The 19,104-nt window shown below is 42.5% G+C and overlaps 1 long non-coding RNA gene across 1 annotated transcript in view; it reads right to left on the bottom strand.

Moving 5' to 3' along the window:
- LOC134348867 (uncharacterized) overlaps positions 1-19,104 on the bottom strand; it is a 33,635-nt gene that overhangs the window by 749 nt on the left and 13,782 nt on the right. Inside the window, exon 2 of the long non-coding RNA XR_010018503.1 lies at positions 178-345. This is a non-coding gene — a long non-coding RNA (uncharacterized LOC134348867). The remainder of the gene's footprint in view (positions 1-177; positions 346-19,104) is intronic.

The raw sequence follows: 19,104 nt of genomic DNA, 5'->3' as shown, positions 1-19,104 counted from the left end.
GTGATCTGAGGACCATTCTAAGCCTTCTCCAAATACTGTTATCCTGATCGCAAGGTGAATGGAATCATGTGATTTGACGTGATGTTCTCAGTAGAAATATGTGCAAGAACATTATGTTTATTTTAATCCCTTCACAGGATGTTCCATTACGACCCAAGATCAGAATTTATCACTCACCCCTATTAGCTGTGGAACTGAGTGCCTGTTAGTGGTGAGTGCTTGCTGAAGGTCACTTAAGAATCGGGCATGAGACGGATGTGGTGACACATTCTGCGCAGGCCAGTTGAGGGCGGCAGATTCTCTTAAAAAATATGGATTGTTATAATAATCCTGCATTTCCATAGCCTGCAAAACAGACATGAACATCATAATTCCGGATAATTTATTTAACTGAATATGAACTTTCCAACAGCTGAGTTTGGATTGAAACTTATCTCACTGCAGATATCTGGGGAAAGATCTGTGTTTGCTCCACAGGGACGTAGAGTCATAGAGCACTACAGCAGAGAAACAGGCATTTTTGTCAATCTAGTCCATGCCAAACCATTGTTTTCCCCAGTCCCATTGGCGCGCATCTGATCCATAGCCCTCCATATCCCTCTCATTGATTAACATATTCAAATTTCTCTTAGTTATTGAAATCGAACCTTCATCCACCACTTCCTCTGGCAGCTCATTCCACATTCTCACCATCCTCTGACTGAAGAAGCTCCCCCACATAAGACTATAAGATATAGAAGCAGAATTAGGCCATTAGACCATTTGGTCTATCAAGTCTGTTCTGTCATTTCATCGTGGTTGATCCATTTTTCCTCTCAGCCCCAGTCTCCTGCCCCTGACCCTGTATCTCCTTGTGCTCATGTTTCCCTTAAGCATTTCACCTTTCACCCTCAACCCATGACCTTTAGTTCTAGTCTCACCAAACCTCAGTGGGAAAAGGGTATTTGTAGTTACCCTATCTGTACCACTCATAATTTTATATGCCTCTCCTCTTTCCCCTGCACTCCAGGGAATAAAGTGCTAAACCATTCCAGCTTTCACTATAACTCAGGTCCCCAAGTCCCAGCAACTTCCTTGTAAATCTGCAAACTTCTTCGAAAACCCGTATCAAACTTTGCTCAGTCCAATGAGCAGCAGTTAGCATGCAGTTTATTCTTACATAAGGCAGGTCAGTAGTGCTCGTCTCACACGCCAGCTGAATTAATTACATTTAGTATAGGTACAAGATCAATGCGGCCCATTTATTTTCGTTGGAGCGCTGTGTTTCCATTAATTGAAATTCAGCTTATGTGACCATAAAAACACCTAGTGTCAATCCACACTGTAATGAAAACAGAATAAGATTTCACTTCCTTACTTTCCAACGAAAGTCTAATTATAGATTCTGAACTGGTCAATGCCCGCATGCTCCCCTTCTTTGCGAGTGCGATGTCACAGTGTTTCTGGACATTCAAAAGCAAATGTTGGTTCATTTTAACACAACAGATTCACACGGATGCTAGAGATCTAGACAAAGCACACACACAAAATGCTGGAGGGACTCAGAAGGTCAGGCAGCATCTATGGAAATGAATAGAGTCAACGTTTCATGTCGAGACCCTTCAGTAGGACTGGAAAGAGAAGGGGAAGAAGCCAGAATAAGAAGGTGGCGGGGGTGGGGGAGGACAAGTTGGAAGGTGATATGTGAAATTAGATGGGGGGAGGGAGGATGAAGTGAGAAGCTATTGGTGATAGATGGAAAAGGTAAAGGACTGAAGAAGAAAAATTCTGATAGGAGAGGAGAGTGGACTATGGGAGAAAGGGAAGGAGGAGGGGCACCAGAGGGAGATGATAGGCAAGTGAGGTGAAGAGAAGAGGCAAGAGAGGAGTCAGAATGGGGAACAGAAATAGAGCGAAGGTGAAGAAATTTCCAGAAGTTAGAGAAATAGATGTTCATCCCGTTAGGTTGGAGGCTACCAGATGGAATATGGGGTGCTGCTCCTCCAATCTGAGAGTGGCCTCATCATGGCAGTAGTCCCGGTCAAGGACCAACATGTTGGAATGGGAATGGGGATTGGAATTTAAATAGTTGGCCACAGGGAAATTCTGCTTATTGCAGATAGAGCAAAGGTGCTTGGTTCACTTCTCTGACATAAGGGTAGCCTGTATTTTTATGGGAGCAAGAAGGATCGTTAATGAAGGACTGGCTTGTTTCATCTGCACATAAGTTTGGATTATCTTTTTGCATACTGAATGGAAGGTTTCAGATGCCTCATAGGCAAAAGATTTTCTCGTGAGTCCCCAGTGCTACTCTTGAACAGTGATGACCTGCTGTGTCCGTCAGTTTTTTTTATTTTGCTTGTCACAAAAGGCATGAAAATTGAGATTCCTTAGGAGGAGATATAGTCAAAACCTAAACCCCGTTGAGACAGAGGAAGCCAGACATGAGAAGGACACAGCAGGGTTGTAGACAGCTCCTGGGAGGAATTTACAAGACAGCTTCCAGCAGACAACCTTTCAATAATGTTAATAACATGTGATAAAATTTTAGCTAAGCAACATCTGTAACAACCAGGATGCTCGATATAATTCAAAACTACAAGCCTTGAGAATACTCAATGGCCGGTCTTAGCTTGCCTTTTTATCAGAAGGTTAAGTGTTCAAGCTATACTCCAGAGAGTTATCCAGGCTGAGACTTCAGTGCCTTACTAAGAAAGAGCTGCATTGTGCTGTTCTTTCGACAGAATGTTTAATCAAGATTCCACTTCCCTCTTCAGAGGATATAAAAGTAGAAGAGTTCTCCTCATGTTTGTACCTCAATATTTAATCTTCAAACAACATTACTAGCACACTTCATTCAATCACTTACCTCATTGCAGCAGTGAGATCTTCCTGAGTGGTAAACTCCATTTCCTACTTTGTGACACAGCGCCTTAAATTTGCAAAGTAATTTATTGTTCGTGCGACACTTTGGGATCTCCTGAATTCATCTGATACAAACATATCTTCTTTCTCTATAGTCATGCCTCAAAAAGACATCATCCATCATTAAGGACATGCTTTCTTCTCATTGTTACCATCAGGAAGGAGGTACATAAGCCTGAAGTCACATACTCAACGATTCAGGAACAGCTTCTGCCATCCGATTTCTGAATGGACAATGAACCCATGAACACTATCACACTACTTTTTAATTTCTGTTTTTGCACTACTTATTTAATTCAACTATTATAATTCACAGGATTTTTTTCTATATTATCATGTGTTGCATTGTACTGCTGCCGCAATGTTAACAAATTTCATGACATATGCCAGTGATATTAAACCTGATTCTGATTGTGAATCTAATCATTGAAAGCAAAATCTAAAGAATGGCTCCAGCCTGTAACATCTTTTTTTGTTTTTAACAAAGAAAATATTAAATTTTTGATATACTCTGACAAAAGTGACCAGTTGACTTTGAAACTTTAACCAGGAAGTTACTTTGAATTATCAGTGTGCACCATCTTTGTTATTTTCACCTATTTACTCTGCAGCTGAAAGTGATCTGACATTCAAAGCTCTAAAATCTGACTGACTGTTCAATATGACCACGATCTTTCCTGGCAAGAGGTAACCACACTCTGTCACTGAATTCAGGAATGATTGATGGTTTGGCAATTACTTCCAAAGCTCAGCTTATTGATTTTCTTGCAATGTCTACACATTTGCCCAAGAGCTGAACTTATAATATTAATGTCCTGGGGTAAAGGCAAATTCTTTGTATTCTTTAAATGTTCTGGAATATTGTATTAATTTAATATCACAATTTAGAGGCAGGTTGCTAATGAGTGTCCTAGTGAGTAGTAAGCAGCTTCAGATTCCTCAGCACTAACTACTCAGTGACCTGTTCTGGGTCCAGCAATCAGGAAGAAGGTGTGCCAACCTTCCTACTCTCTTAGAAGCTGAAGTAGATTTGTCATGTAACCAACTTTCACTAACTTCTGCAGATACACTGTTGAAAGATGCTGACAAGATACATCATGGCTGAACATGGCAATTTCAATGTAACTCAGCTATTCATGGGTACAGCTCTCCCCATCATTGACAGAATCTACAGGAGGTCCTGCCGCGAGCAATCAGCAACTATCACCAAGGAATGAGAATCAGAATCTGGTTTATTATCTGCTGCCCCTTATCCTTTCCTTTCTCCCATGGTCCACTCTCCTCTCCTATCAGATTCCTTCTCCTCCTGTCTTTTACCTTTGCCACCTATCACCTCCCTGATGCTTTCTTCCCTCCCCACCCACCTGGCTTCACCTAACACCTCCCAGCTTGTTCTCCTTCCTCTCCCCTACCTTCTTATTTTGACTTCTTCCCTCTTCCTTTCCAATCCTGATGAAGGGTCTTGGCTGAAAACATCAACTGTTCATTCATTTCCGTTGGTTACACTTGACCTGCTGAGTTCCTCCAGCATTTTGTGTGCATTGCTCTGGATCTTTTCTGCTTTTATCAATGATATATGTCGTGAAATTTGTTTTTGTTTTGCAGCAGCAGGACAATGCGATACATAAAAAACAGTATTTTACTGTAAGTTATGAAAAGAAATATAAAAATAGAAGTATGTAGTGCAAAAAGGCAGGAAAATGTTGAGGTAGTGTTTATGGGTTCATGTTCGGTTCAGAATTCTGATGGTGGAAGGAAAGATACTGTTCCTAAATGCTGAGTGTGTGCCTTCTGCCTCCTGTACCTGATCCACACTCTCTGAGTTAAAGCTTCTTCTGCTACTACAGTCAGACAGACGGTAAAGAAACCTGCAACACAAACCACCAGGTTCAGGAACAGCTACTTTACTATTCCTCAAAGTTCAAAGTAAGCAAAGTAAGTTTATCATCAAAGTACATATATGTCACCATATGCAACCCTGAGATCCATTGTCTTGTGGGCATACTCAATAAGTTCATAGATTAGTAACCATAACAGTATAAATGAAAGACCCCACCAACTGGGGCATTCAACCAGCGTGCAAAAGACAACAAACTGAGCAACTAAATAAAGAAAGAAATAACAATCATTGTAATATCGCAATTGGTTCATTCGTCCTCTTATCAATAGATAATCCAAAACAGACTGCTAGCGGGAAGGACTTTCTCAGCAGTTATCATAACAAAGAAGCCCTTTCAATTATAACATAACAAAGAAGCCATTTTAATTAGACTACGCAGTGACATAAAAAAAAGAAAACCCTTACAAAATAAATAAGCAATAAATATTGAGAACATGGGATGAAGAGTCCTTGAAAGTGAGTTTGTAGGTTGTGGAAACATTTTAGTGATGGGGCAAGTGAAGTTGAGTGAAGTGAGTTGAGTGAACCTTTGGTTCAAAAACCTGATGGTTGAGGGGTAATAACTGTTCCTGAACTTGGCGGCGTAGTTCCCAAGGCTCCTGTTCCTTCTTCCTGATGGCAGCAGTGGGAAGGGAGCATGTTTTGGGTGCTGGGAGGTTCCTGTTAACGGATGCTGCTTTCCTGTGACAGTGTTTCATTGTAGATTTGCTCAATGATGAGTGGGATTTATCCATATCCGACAGGGTCATATCCACTATTTTTTGTAGGATTTTCCATTCAAGGGCACTGGTGTTTCCATTCCAGGCTGTGTACTCTCCACTGCATATCTATAGAAGCTGACTTGCAGAACCCTAATCATACATCAGCAGTAGAACACTGAAGACGACTTCTTGCAACACAGTTGACTTGTCTGGGATTGTGTTTATTTTGAACTTGTGTCCTGATTTGCATAATATTTTAGAGTCTTTTCACTGTCTCATATAATTCATGTTTAATTCCGTTCCAGTTGTTGTTTGAGTCCGTGTTTGTGTTTCGCTGCTGCACCTGTTCTACACCATACTTGTACACATGGTAATGAACTCAACTTGACTGGACTTATCTTGAGTGTCAGGAAATGATGGTGTTGGCAAACTTCTGTGCACTCTAAGCACAAGAGATTCTGCAGATGCTGGAAACCCAGAGTAACACACACAGCATGCAGGAGGAAATTAGCAGCATGGACAGCATCCATGGAGAAGAATAAAGAGCCAACGTTTGGTTTCTTCTGGTTTATTATTGTCACATGTACCAAGATGCAGTGAAAGGCTTGTCATTGCATAGCGTTTATACAGATCATTGCATGATGTGCAGGAGCCATGTATCTCTTTTCTGTCAGTATATTGTATTTGCGTTATTATGGGTTACAGTAAATTTGGCACATGGATTAGGGCAGGTAGAAGCAAATGAGTATAGTCACATTATCACCCTTTGTGCCATTAGTTTAGTTTAGCTTAGTCAGAGAGAGATTTGGCTGGATGTCTTTTGTTGACTGCTTATTTTGCTAATTCTGCTTGTCTTTGCTGGTTTCTTAATAAAGAATCGAACATACTTTTTTTGACTCGGAACTCAATTATTTGGAAGCGTGTCATGCAGGGTCAAATTCCTCACTGTCTGTCTGTGGTTTCGGTTTATTTTTAAGACAACCGCTACATGGTGCATTGAACTAGAATAAGGTAAAATAATAACAATTCAGAATAAATTAAAGAAGCTACTGAAAAGTGCGGTGCAGTAAATGATGAAGTGTAAGATCATAATGAGGTGGATTGTGAGGGCAAGAGTCCATCTTATAGTACACAAGGTTCATTCAATAGTCTGATATTCGTGGTATAGAAACTATCCTTTAGCCTGGTGGTATTCCTTTTGTTTCTTCCGTCCAATGGGAGAAGGGAAAAGAGAGAATGTCTAGGGCGGGTAGGGCCCTTGATGATGCTGACAGTTTCACTGAGGCAGCAAGAAGTATACGCAGAGCCCGCAGAGAGGACGCTGGTACCCATGATGCACTGTGCCGTGTCCACAGCTCTCTGCAGTTTCTTGCAGTCATATGCAGAGTCGTTACCTTGCCAAGCCACGATGCATCTGTACAGAATGCTTTCTATTTTTCCCACTCACTTAGGTGAGAGCTCGCTTGGAGCCTAACCTACCAATATCCCTTGGATATGCTTGGAGCCTAACCAATATCAGTGCTGGTTCTTGGGACCTGTTCCACCACGTGTCCTTGGGAGCCTGCCCAATGTCAGGCCTTGTACCCTCTCCTTCTTCTTGCTGTTTTCACTTCCCTGGACTGCCCTGTGAAATGCTAACAGGTAAGAGTTCTAATCTCGCTTCCCCACAGGAGAACCTGTGAAACATGAAATGGTTAGGAAGATAGGGTGAGAGAGAGATATTCAAAGTCAAAGTCAAAGTAAATTTATTTATTAATGTTACCCAATACTACGCTGAGATTCATACTCTTGCAGGCATTTACAGGAAAATAAAGAAATACCGTAGAATTTATGCAAAAAACATACATAAACAAAGACTGACAAACAACTAATGTACAAAAGAAGGCAAATTGAGCAATAAAATAATAACATAAATAAATACTGAGAATATTAGTTATAGAGTCTGTATATTGTGGGATCAGTTCAGAGCTGAGTCTAGTGAAGTCATCCACACTGATTCAGGAGCCTGATGTTTGAAGAGTAATAACTTTTCCTGAACTTGGTGCTGTGGGACCTAAGTCTCATGTACCTCCTGCCCGATGGTAGTAGCGAGAAGAATGAGAATCCGAATCAGGTTTATTATCACCGGCATGTGTCGTGAAATTTGTTAACTTAGCAGCAGCAGTTCAATGCACACACACATAATACGGAAGAGAAAATAATAATAATAATAATAATAAATAAATAAATAAATAAATAAATAAATAAATAAATAGATAGATAAATTCCAGTATATGTATATTGAATAGATTAAAAATCGTGCAAAAAGACAGAAATAAAATATATTTAAAAAGTGAGGTAGTGTTCAATCCATTTAGGAATCGGATGGCAGAGGGGAACAAGCTGTTCCTGAATCGCTGAGTGTGTGCCTTCAGGTTTCTGTACCTCCTACCTGATGGTAACAGTGAGAAAAGGGCTTGCCCTGGGTGCTGGAGGTCTTTAATAATGGATGCTGCCTTTCTCAGACACCGCTCCTTGAACATGTCCTGGGTACTTTGTAGACTAGTACCCAAGATGGAGCCGACTACATTTACAACCCTCTGCAGCTTCTTTCGGTCCTTTGCAGTAGCCCCTCCAATACCAGACAGTGAAGAGAGCATGGCCTGGATGGTGGGGGTCCTTGAAGACGGATAGTACTTTCTTGTGGCAGCGCTCCTTTTAAAAGTGCTCAGTGGTGTGGAGGGCTTTGCCTGTGATGGTGATAGAGGAGGTCAGAGAGGGAGAGTGGAAAGAGAGAAGAGGGATGGGCTTAGAGCAGGAATGGAGAAAGGGAAGGGGATTGAAGTTTGATGGTGTCTTTCTCTATCCCCTGTTCTCTTTCTCCTGCCTCTCTCTCTGATACTTTACTGATCTCCAGTTTGCAATTTTTCTGCACATAATTTCCCAGAACATATCCAATCCCACTGCCTAACTTGTGAAAGCCGATAGTACTTGGCCATACTACAGCCATTCATGGATTGTTGGTAAGGGCATAAATTTCATATCTCTCTCTGCAATCTTCTCAAACTTTGCAATCTGAACATCAAATTTTTCCAGACTGCGTATTGTGAAGGATAAATATCTTTAAAGATCAGCTTTATTTGTCACATACATATTGAGACATTGAAACCTACAGTGAAATGCATTGCTTGTTTCAATGACAATACAGTCTGAGGATGTGCAGGGGGGCAGCCTGCAAGGGTCACCATGCTTCCCGCATCAACGTAACTCACAATATACTAACCCTGACCCAACCCATACACCTTTGGAATGTGCAAGGAAACCAGAGCACTGGGAGGAAACCAAACTCTTCAGGGAAAGCTGGAGATTTTTCAAGAGAAGTATGTTCCTGAAGTTGAAATCCCCAAAAGGAGTAGTGTCTTATACACAGGGCTGACTAATCTACAGGACTTTATGGTATATGTTTTCTGAAGTCTATGTTTGCCATGTTCAAAGTCTGTTAGAGCGGTCCAGTAATGGAATGTGCAGTCATTAACCTAGGTTGAAAACGGACTCTGCTATGCACCATGAATGAGCATACTGGTTTCTGTGTTTTGGTTTCGTCCAGCATTTATGGCTGCAAAATGTAAACAACAGACTGCTTCGGTATTTCAAGTAAATATCATTGGGATTTCTCAACCACTGTTACCAGAAGTTCTGGAGCTGTTCAAACACAAAGTCAAAGTGAGGTGCAGTGTGGAGGCAGACCCTTCAGCCGGCTGAGACAGTGCTATCAATTTCCACTCATCCTAGTCCCATTTCTATTCTGCATATAATGCCACCAATAACCCTTAGATCCTACCATCCACCTACAAAGACCAAGGAGCGGAATTAGGCCATTCAGCCCATCGAGTCTACTCTGCCATTCCATCATGGCTGATTTATTATCCCTCTTAACCCCATTCTCCTGCTTTCTGTCTCTCTCTAACCTTTGATGCCCTTACTAATCAATAACTATGGTTGTCACAGACTTTATAAAAATCAGTATGTCCCCACAAAACCATTCAGAGACTTCCCCAACCAGAAGCCCTGAATGAAACATGAGATGCTCACTCTGCTGAGGGCCAGGTCAGTGGCATTTACAGCATGACTTGTAGATACCTTGAAAGTGAGTCCATAGGCTGTGGAATCAGTTTAGAGTTGAGGTGAGTGAAGTTATCCACGCTGATCCAGAAGCCTGATGGGTGAAAGGTATTAACAATTTCTGAACTTGGCGGTGTGGGGCCTGAGAATTCCATATCTCCTTCCCAACGGCAGCAGCAAGAAGAGAGTATAGCCTGGATGGTGGGGGGGGGGTGGTCCTTGATAATGGATGTTGCTTATTTGTGGCAGCACTCCTTAAAAATGTGTTCAATGGTGGGGAGTCATAGACTCATAGAAAACCACAGCACTGAAATCAAGCCCTTCGGCCCATCTAGTCCATGCCAAACCACTTAAACTGCCTAGTCCTATCGACCTGCACCTGGGCCATAGCCCTCCATTCTCCTCCCATCCATGTACCTATCTAAACTTCTCTTAAACATTTAAATCGAAATCACTTCTCCTGTGATTTCCCCTGTGCCCACCACTTTTTGGAGGACTTTCCATTCTTGGCCTTTGGTGTTACCGTACCAGGCTGTGATGCAGCCAGCCAGTCTCTACCGTGCATCTATAACAGTTTGTCAAAGTTTCAGATGACATGCCGATCTGTACAATCTATGTCTGATCTCCATGGCTCTATGATTCTAATGAAATAACGGGACAGTGTAGGATTAGTGTTAATAGGAACTTTATGGTTGGTGTCGACTTAATGGTCTGAAAGACCTACCACGTTACCCATTTAACTCATTTTATGCTGATTCCACTCTCTTCTCAGTACACTGTACCAGTCCATATTCACTTACTTTCATTTCTGACTATGCAGCCCATCACGATGATCAGAAGTTAGCTTTCATCAAGACCAATTAGTCAGTGCTCGAGTGTTTGAATTCTGACTTTGATAAGTCCTTGGTCAGATCAGCGATGATATAGATGAATGGTGGAGCAGGCTCAACGGGCCAGATGGCCTACTCCTGCTCCTATTTCTTATGTTCTTATGTTCTGTGGTCGAGAGAGTGCAACTGCCCCAGTGCATTGGCTCCCAGTTTAAAAACTCTCCTACACGGGTCTCCTGTCACTGTTGGATAAGGCAGTCAACCAACAGTGTCTGAGTACTGAAATTGTAAATTCCAAGGCCATTCCAAAGGCCTGTGTAGAGAAAATACTGTATATGTACATAGGAAATAGAAGTGGTCAAACCCAGGCAAGGACAGAAAATCCCCTTCACTGAAGAACATAAGTGAAGCAAAAAAAACAAATTAGTGAGAAAATAAATTAATGACAACAATATTAAGCTAGCACTGCAAAAGGCTGCAAGCCTGCACAGCAGTAGGATCAGAATCACATTCTGATTTATTATCATTGAAAGTTTTCATGAAATTTGCTGCTGCAAAAGAACAAATTTCACGTAACACTCACAACACGCTGGAGGAACTCAGCAGATCGGGCAGCATCCATGGAAAAGATGAGTCAACGATTCGGGCCGGAACCCTTCGTCAGGACTGTAGGGGGAAGGGGCAGAGGCCCTATAAAGAAGGTGGGGGGAGGGTGGGAAGGAGAAGGCTGGTAGGTTCCAGGTGAAAAACCGGTAAGGGGAAAGATAAAGGGGTGGGAGAGGGGAAGCAGGGAGCTGATAGGCAGGAAAGGTGAAGAAGGAATAGGGGAAAATACAATGGGTAGTAGACATAGTCCTGACATAGGGATAGAGGAAGGGAGGGGGAGGGAATTACCGGAAGTTGGAGAATTCTATGTTCGTACCAAGGGGCTGGAGACTACCTAGACAGTATATGAGGTGTTGCTCCTCCAACCTGAGTTTAGCCTCATCATGGCAGTAGAGGAGGCCATGTATGGACATATCTGAATGGGAGTGGGGAGCAGAGTTGAAATGGGTGGCTTCTGGGAGAAACTGTCTGTGTGGCGGACGGAGCGGAGGTGCTCGAGCACCTTGGTACGAACATAGAATTCTCCAACTTCCGGTAATTCCCTCCCCCTCCCTTCCCCTATCCCTATGTCACTCTGCCCCCTCCCCCAGCTGCCTACCACCTCCCTCATGGTTCTGCCTCCTTCTACTACCCATTGTGTTTTTCCCCCATTCTTCCTTCACCTTTCCTGCCTACCACCTCCCTGCCTCCCTTCCCCCACCCCTTTATCTTTCCCCTTACTGGTTTTTCACCTGGAACCAACCAGCCTTCTCCTTCCCACCCTCCCCCCACCTTCTTTATAGGGCCTCTGCCCCTTCCCCCTACAGTCCTGATGAAGGGTTCCGGCCCAAAACGTCGACTCATCTTTTTCACTGATGCTGTCCGGCCTGCTGAGTTCCTCCAGCGTGTTTTGAGTGTTGCTTTGACCACAGCATCTGCAGATTATTTTGTGTCAACAAATTTCCCGCGATACGAATGTGATGATGTCTGATTCTGATTCTGATTCTGATACGGCGCAGCTAGCTCCCTTTTCGATCAGAGTCAGAATCGGGTTTGTTATCTCTGACATCAGTAGTGAAGTTTGTCGTTTGGCAGCAGCAGTATAGTGCGAGATGTAAAATTACTGTAAGTTACAAGAATTAATAAATAGCGCAAAAGAGGAGTAACAAGGTAGTGCTCGGGGGTTCACAGAGGGTCAGAAATCTGATGGCTGAGGGAAAGAAGCCGTTTGTAAAATGTTGAGTTTGGGCCTTCAGGCTCCTGCATCCCCCTCCCTCTCGCTCACTGCTCTCAGGGAAAGACCCTCGCATTTGAGAGATCACTTTCTCCATTGATGCTGTCAGAGGATGATGCCGGAGAAAGGTTTTGTGGTAACTTCTACTTTGGAAAAGACCACTCGATAGTTTCATGTCCAAAGGAACAATTTTATCTCGAACAGCAAAAGCAATATTTATACGCAGAGGCTTTCACAACCCGTACAGAATGGCAGGGACACTATATACAAAAGCAAACCAGAAGTAAAAGAATGGAAGTAAACCCCCCCCCACCCCCCATTATCCTAATTAGCATTAACTTACTATTAATAATGCTCACATTGCAACAGGTTTAATCATCGCAGTTCGTAGATTTGGACTTAATTCAGGTTTATGATGCGCTCCAGTTTCAGATCACTCCTTTTTTTTATTGCTAATTGTGGGCAACTTTTGAGTCCTGGTGGCCTGCAGGTAGTGAACACTGAGCCAAAGTGAAACATGCCTCTTGATCTTGTGCTTTACATTTTGTGTTTTTGCTCATTCTTAATGTCGCCATTTGCACGATATTTTTTAGCGTGGGCGGGGGAGGGTGGGAGTTGGATGTTTCTCTTTGAACAGGTTGGTTCCATGGCTCTTTGTTCTGCGGCTGTTTGTAGGGAAGAAGAATTTCAGGGCTGTACGCTGCATGCATCCTTTGGTAATAAATGTACTCCGAGTCTTCGAATCCTTCCTGATGGTAGGAATGAGAAGAGGGCATGACCTGGAAGGTGAGGGTGCTTCTTGACGAAGGCCACCTTCCCGGGGCACCACTCCTTGAAGATGTCCTCGATGTTGTGCCTGTGGTGGAGCCGGCTGGGTCTACAGCCATCTACAGTTCACCCGAAGCGAGTCTACCCTGTACTCCAGCAGATGGGATCTGTGGTTTCATTTCAAAGATCAATGTCAAAAGCAAGACTCTGGGGTAACTGAAAAAGTACTGTAAGTAAAGCAGAGGATGTTGTGGACTCTCAGTAGGCCAAGCAGCATCTTTCACAAGAGAAAGAAAGTTAACATTTCAGGTCAATGATCCTCTGATGGAAGGTCAACTAGATCACACTTTTACTCCTGGTTAGTAGTTATCTGCATGAATTGTTACTGGTACCCTGACCAATATTCGCAATGTTCATCTCCTTTTCAGCTTTCTGTGAACTAGACACTTGCACGTGAGTGTGTGAAAGACAAATGGTGTAGCGCTGTGGTATTCTCCTCTTTACTTTCACAGTGACTGGCATGGACTCCTTTGCAGGTCATTTCAAAGGCAATCAGTGGCCACTTTGCTAGGTATACCAGTACACCGGCTCGTTATTGCAAATATCTAGTTAATCAATCATGTGATGGCAACTCAATGAATAAAATCATGCGGACGTGGTCAAGAACTTTCAGTCGCTGTTCAGCGCAAACATCAGAATGAGGAAGAAATGTGATTTAAGTGACTTTGGCTGTAGAATGATCTTTGGTGCCAAAGGGAATAGTTCGAATATTTCAGAAACTGCTGATCTCCTGGGATTTTCATGCACAGCAGTCTTTAGAGTTTACAGAGAATGGTGTGAAAAACAAAAAAAAACATTCAGTGAGCAGCAGTTCTGTGGGGAAAAATGCCTTGTTAATGAGAGAGGTCAGAGGAAAGTGACTAGACCAGTTCAAGCTGACAGGAACATGACTGTAACTCAAATAACCAGGTATTACAACAGTGGTGTGCAGAAGAGCATCTCTGAAAGCACCCAACATTGAACCTTGAAGTGGATGGGCTACAGGAGCAAAAGACCACAAATATGTACTCAGTGGCCACTTTATTGGATACAGGAGGTATTTAATAAAGTGGCCAGTGATTGTTTTTATCATCTATATTTCTCTAGAAGTAATATTGAAATTTCTCTCAGTTCTAACTGTTACCAATTAACTTTCTAGTGGAATTTGATTGAGATGTGCCTCTAGCTACAATTTGTGTATAAACTTCCATAAATGTATTTAAATGCTGCTTGAGTGTTTTCTTTGTGGAAACTCAAAAGGTTCTGAAATTGAAACCTGCCCGTTAGTTGTTCCATGGAAGGTATGAATGGGCTGCTTGATCTTAGGATTGCCTTTGTGAAATCTCAATGGTGACATTATCTCTTTGCCTTTTGGAAACTCCCCCAGAACTGGAGTAGCTGGTGATGTTAATTTAACCTATAGGTTAATAAGGGGCATCAAAGCATGTGGCTGTGTTTTGGGTTAGTAAACCAAAGGATCAGAGGAATGATTGAGTGAGCTGGTATTGTATCATGAGACTGAATTTGAAGTCAGTGTACTAAGTAGTCTGTGATTGTACTAGTAATGTTACTGCAAGATCGCAGAGCTACTGAGCCCATTTTGTTCCTTTTCTCAAGGCAGGGAAACGTGCCACAAGTCCACAGCACTGCTGTGATCTCAGTGATTGTTGGAGATCCTTCGCAACTGGGCTGGAAATGTTATTGGAAGTGTTGATTGCTAACAACCATTCTTGAGTCAGGTTTGATGTTAAGCCCAGTTTGCTAACAATCAGCACCTCCAAAAACTTTTTTAAAATTTTATTTTGTTAAGGTACAGCACAGAACAGACCCTTTGAGCCACACTTGATGATTTAATCCTAGCCTAATACAGAATAGTACAGCACATTACAGGCCCTTCAGCCCACGATGTTATGCTGACCCTCAAACCCTGCCTCCCATATAACCCCCCACCTTAACTTCTTCCATATACCTGTCTAGTAGTCTCTTGAACTTCACTAGTGTATCTGCCTCCACCACTGACTCAGGCAATGCATTCCACGCACCAACCACTCTCTGAGTAAAAAACCTTCCTCTAATATCCCCCTTGAACTTCCCACCCCTTACCTTAAAGCCATGTCCTCTTGTATTGAGCAGTGGTGCCCTGAGAAAGAGGCGCTGGCTGTCCACTCTATCTATCTAATCACAGGACAATTTACAATTACCAATTAACTAACCTTCTGGTACATCTTTGGACACTGGGAGGAAATCGGAGCACACGGAGGAAACTCACACGATCACAGGAAGAATACAGAAACTGCTTGCAGGCAACGGCGGGAATTGAACCCGGTTTACTGGTACTCTAAAGTGTGTGCTAACCACCAAGCTATCATGGGGGTTAGGTGGTGCCCACTACTGTCTCAGGAATTGTCAGTGGGAGGACTTCAAAACTGATCGCAGGAATGGTCACTCCTTATCCAGGCTGACTTCAAGTTCAAGTTTAATTGTCATTCAACCATACATGAACTCCCATGAATACAACCAAACAGAGTAGAGTTACTCCGGGGCCAAGGTGGAAAGCACAGTACCAACAGTCACATACAGCTCAAGGTGTATATAAGGTAGCAAGCACATATGAGATATCAGTAAAATACAGTCACACAAAAAAAAATACAGTCCAAGTCCCTGAGTCCATCAATGTTGCAGCAGTCTGCAGTCAAACACAATACGGCTTGTCTTCTGCCAAGTGAACACCAGGGGGCAGCACCAATTTCAGCTTGCATGCTGTGCCACATTGCCTCCAGTGGAATGCACCAACTCCGATGGCTATGTCACGGGTGGCTGGAAATAGGAGACACTGTGGCTTTTATGCTTATCTACATTAGATCCATATTCCTCTATGCATTTCCTATTCAAGGACTTGCCAAAGCATCCTTTCAATATTGTAGTTATGTGTACCTCCACCATCTTCTCGGACAGATTATTCCAGATATTCACCACCCTCTGTGAGTAAAAACTGCCCCTCAGGTCTTCTTTAAGTTTAGTCAATGTCTAATTAACCTTCGAACCCAGTTGTCTTTGGTGGGTGAGAAGAAACTGGAACACCCAGCGGAAATTCATGTATTTGCAAGCAAAGTGTGCAAACTTCAGATGAGCGTCACCAAGCCCAGCTCTGAGCCCTGGGAAGAGGCAGCAGATCTACCAGCGGCACCTTTGTGCTGGTCTTTGAGGGTGGAGGAAGAGAAAAAAAAGGTAAGAAATGGAAATAAACAGTTTTGCTCTTTTGAAAGTTGTACACAGAGCAGACATGGAATACTGTGAACAGTTTTGGGCCCCTTATCTAAGAAAGTATGTGCTGGCATTGGAGAGAGTAGGATCCCAGGAATGAAGGGGTTAATGTATAAGGAGCATTTGATGGCTCTAGGTTTGTACTCTTTGGAGTTTAGAAAATGAGGAAGGGCTGAGGAGTGATCTCATTGAAACCTATTGAATACTGAAAGGACTAGATTGAGTGGATGTGGAGAAGATGTTTCCTATATTGGGGAATCTAGGACCAGAGGGCACAGCTTGGAGTACAAGTATGTTCTTTTAGAACAGAGATGAGGAGGAATTTCTTTAACCAAAGGGTGGTGAATCTGTGGAATTCATTCCTATGGATGGCTATGGAGGCCAGGTCATTGGGTTTATTTAAAATAGAGGTTGATAGGCTCTTGATAAGTAAAGGTGTCTAAGGTTACAGGAAGAAGGCGGGATGTTGAGGTTGAGTGGCAAACGGATCAGCCGTGATCAAATGGCAGAGCTGAATGGCCTAATTCTGCTCCTACGTCTTATGGTTTTACTTGAAGCAGTAAACAGTTCAGGCAGACGTGAGTAATCCAGCTGTTCTATGGAAGGAAGACCAGATCAGCTTTGTACCCCACAGATCTTTGGCACGAATAGATTTGCTCTAGGGTAATGGCCAACACAGCTCACAATGTGAGTGAGCTAAATCAACAGTTCTTGTGCAGTATGTGCTATCGCAGACTGAAGTGAGTATTCAGTGGGCTCAAAGAAGCTCTTGAGGTCATTGACCCGCTTACATCCATTTTCCACTTTACAGATCTGTCTACATTAAAAAAAGGAAAATAGGAAAATTGTTAAAATTAAACATACTTGGTATTCAAGAATACTAAAAATGAAACTCTTTTAAAGTGAGTATAGTGAGGTTATTATACATAGAAAATAATTGTATCAAAAATACCTGCTTATGTTGAAATTTGCATATAAGCAAATGTTCCACGGAAATTCCAGCAAATGTTTTACTCCCTAGTCTTTATTCTTTTGGATTCCATTTCTTTATACTTTTATATTTACACAGTTGTTGTATTTTGCATATTGATTGTTTGTTTGTCCATCCTGTTGGGTACAGTCTTTCAATGATTCTGCTGTGTTTTTTGGATTTATTGAGTATACCCACAAGAAAATGAATCTCAGGGTGAGATATACTTTGATAATAAATTTACTTTGAATTACTGCAAATTTCAAGCACCGAAAATTCCATCAGGTGTCTCCCAGGTATCTGATAATGAGCGAGAGAGGAGTAGCAACTGTAAGGAGTTCTGCACTTAAGCTTACTGCAGCCAGTGCAAGGGCTCAGTGGGGAAGGACTATTCCAGACACGGAGGACTGGGATCCGAAGGGAAGCCCCTCAAAAAATGTAATGGTGTATCGCCCCAAGGGACCAGCTGAACAACAATGGTATTATGCACAAAAATGTGCTAACGCTACCTAATGTATGGACAAAATGTTACAATGAGTTGTAAAACATTTTGTGATGTAAAAATAAGATCTAGTGCTTTCCTGGCGTATATCACAAATAAACTCTTCTCGGGTTTCCAGCTGGGTACAGGCATCGATTATAACCAACATTTCAATGACAAACTCTGCCTTCTTCAAGGATGACGCCTGAACAAGTCTAGTCTGGTGGTATTTATACCCCATGTAGTCTATCTCTCCTGATTGGTTAGTCCTCATCCAATCAGGTTTCCGCTGTCCCACCTTGTTTACAATCGAATCCCAGTTCTTACTTAGAGCAAGACCTTCGTCCTTGTTAGAATTCTTTTCCTCTAGTTTTATATCAATGGCTTCCTTTACCAGGCAGTCCCAAAAGCCATTGTAACGTTGGTGTAATCAATATGTGTAGCCAGCTGGAAACCTGAGAAGAGTTTATTCTTTTATTCCTTTTGTGGTGTGTTTATTCTTTATAATAAAAGAAGTTTAATTTTTTCAAAATAAAAAGCACTGGTACCATTGCAAGTATTTGCTAGAGGAATAGTTTGAAGAATTAAGCCACAGTCCTGAAAAAATACTTGCATTGGTGAAATGCTTTACACAATCTCAGGACATCCCAAAGAGCTTTACAACCAGTAAAGTACTTTTAAATTGTAGTCACTGTTAGCATACGGGAAATTTTCATCCTAATTGTTAAGTCGTGTTTCATAGAAACATAGAAACATAGAAAATAGGTGCAGGAGTAGGCCATTCGGCCCTTCGAGCCTGCACCGTCATTTATTGTGATCATGGCTGATCATCCAACTCAGAACCCCGCCCCAGCCTTCCCTCCATACCCCCTGACCCCTGTAGCCACAAGGGCCATATCTAACTCCCTCTTAAACATAGCCAATGAACTGGCCTCAACAGTTTGCTGTGGCAGAGAATTCCACAGATTCACCACTCTCTGTGTGAAGAAGTTTTTCCTAATCTTGGTCCTAAAAGGCTTACCCTCTATCCTCAAACTGTGACCCCTCGTTCTGGACTTCCCCAACATCGGGAACAATCTTCCTGCATCTAGCCTGTCCAATCCCTTTAGGATCTTATACGTTTCAATCAGATCCCCCCTCAATCTTCTAAATTCCAACGAGTACAAGCCCAGTTCATCCAGTCTTTCTTCATATGAAAGTCCTGCCATCCCAGGAATCAATCTGGTGAACCTTCTTTGTACTCCCTCTATGGCAAAGATGTCTTTCCTCAGATTAGGGGACCAAAACTGCACACAATACTCCAGGTGTGGTCTCACCAAGGCCTTGT

Source organism: Mobula hypostoma, chromosome 7 (genome assembly GCF_963921235.1).
Source record: "Mobula hypostoma chromosome 7, sMobHyp1.1, whole genome shotgun sequence".
NCBI classification, from domain to species: Eukaryota; Metazoa; Chordata; class Chondrichthyes; order Myliobatiformes; family Myliobatidae; genus Mobula; species Mobula hypostoma.
This window is presented reverse-complemented; position numbering and strand designations above follow the sequence as displayed.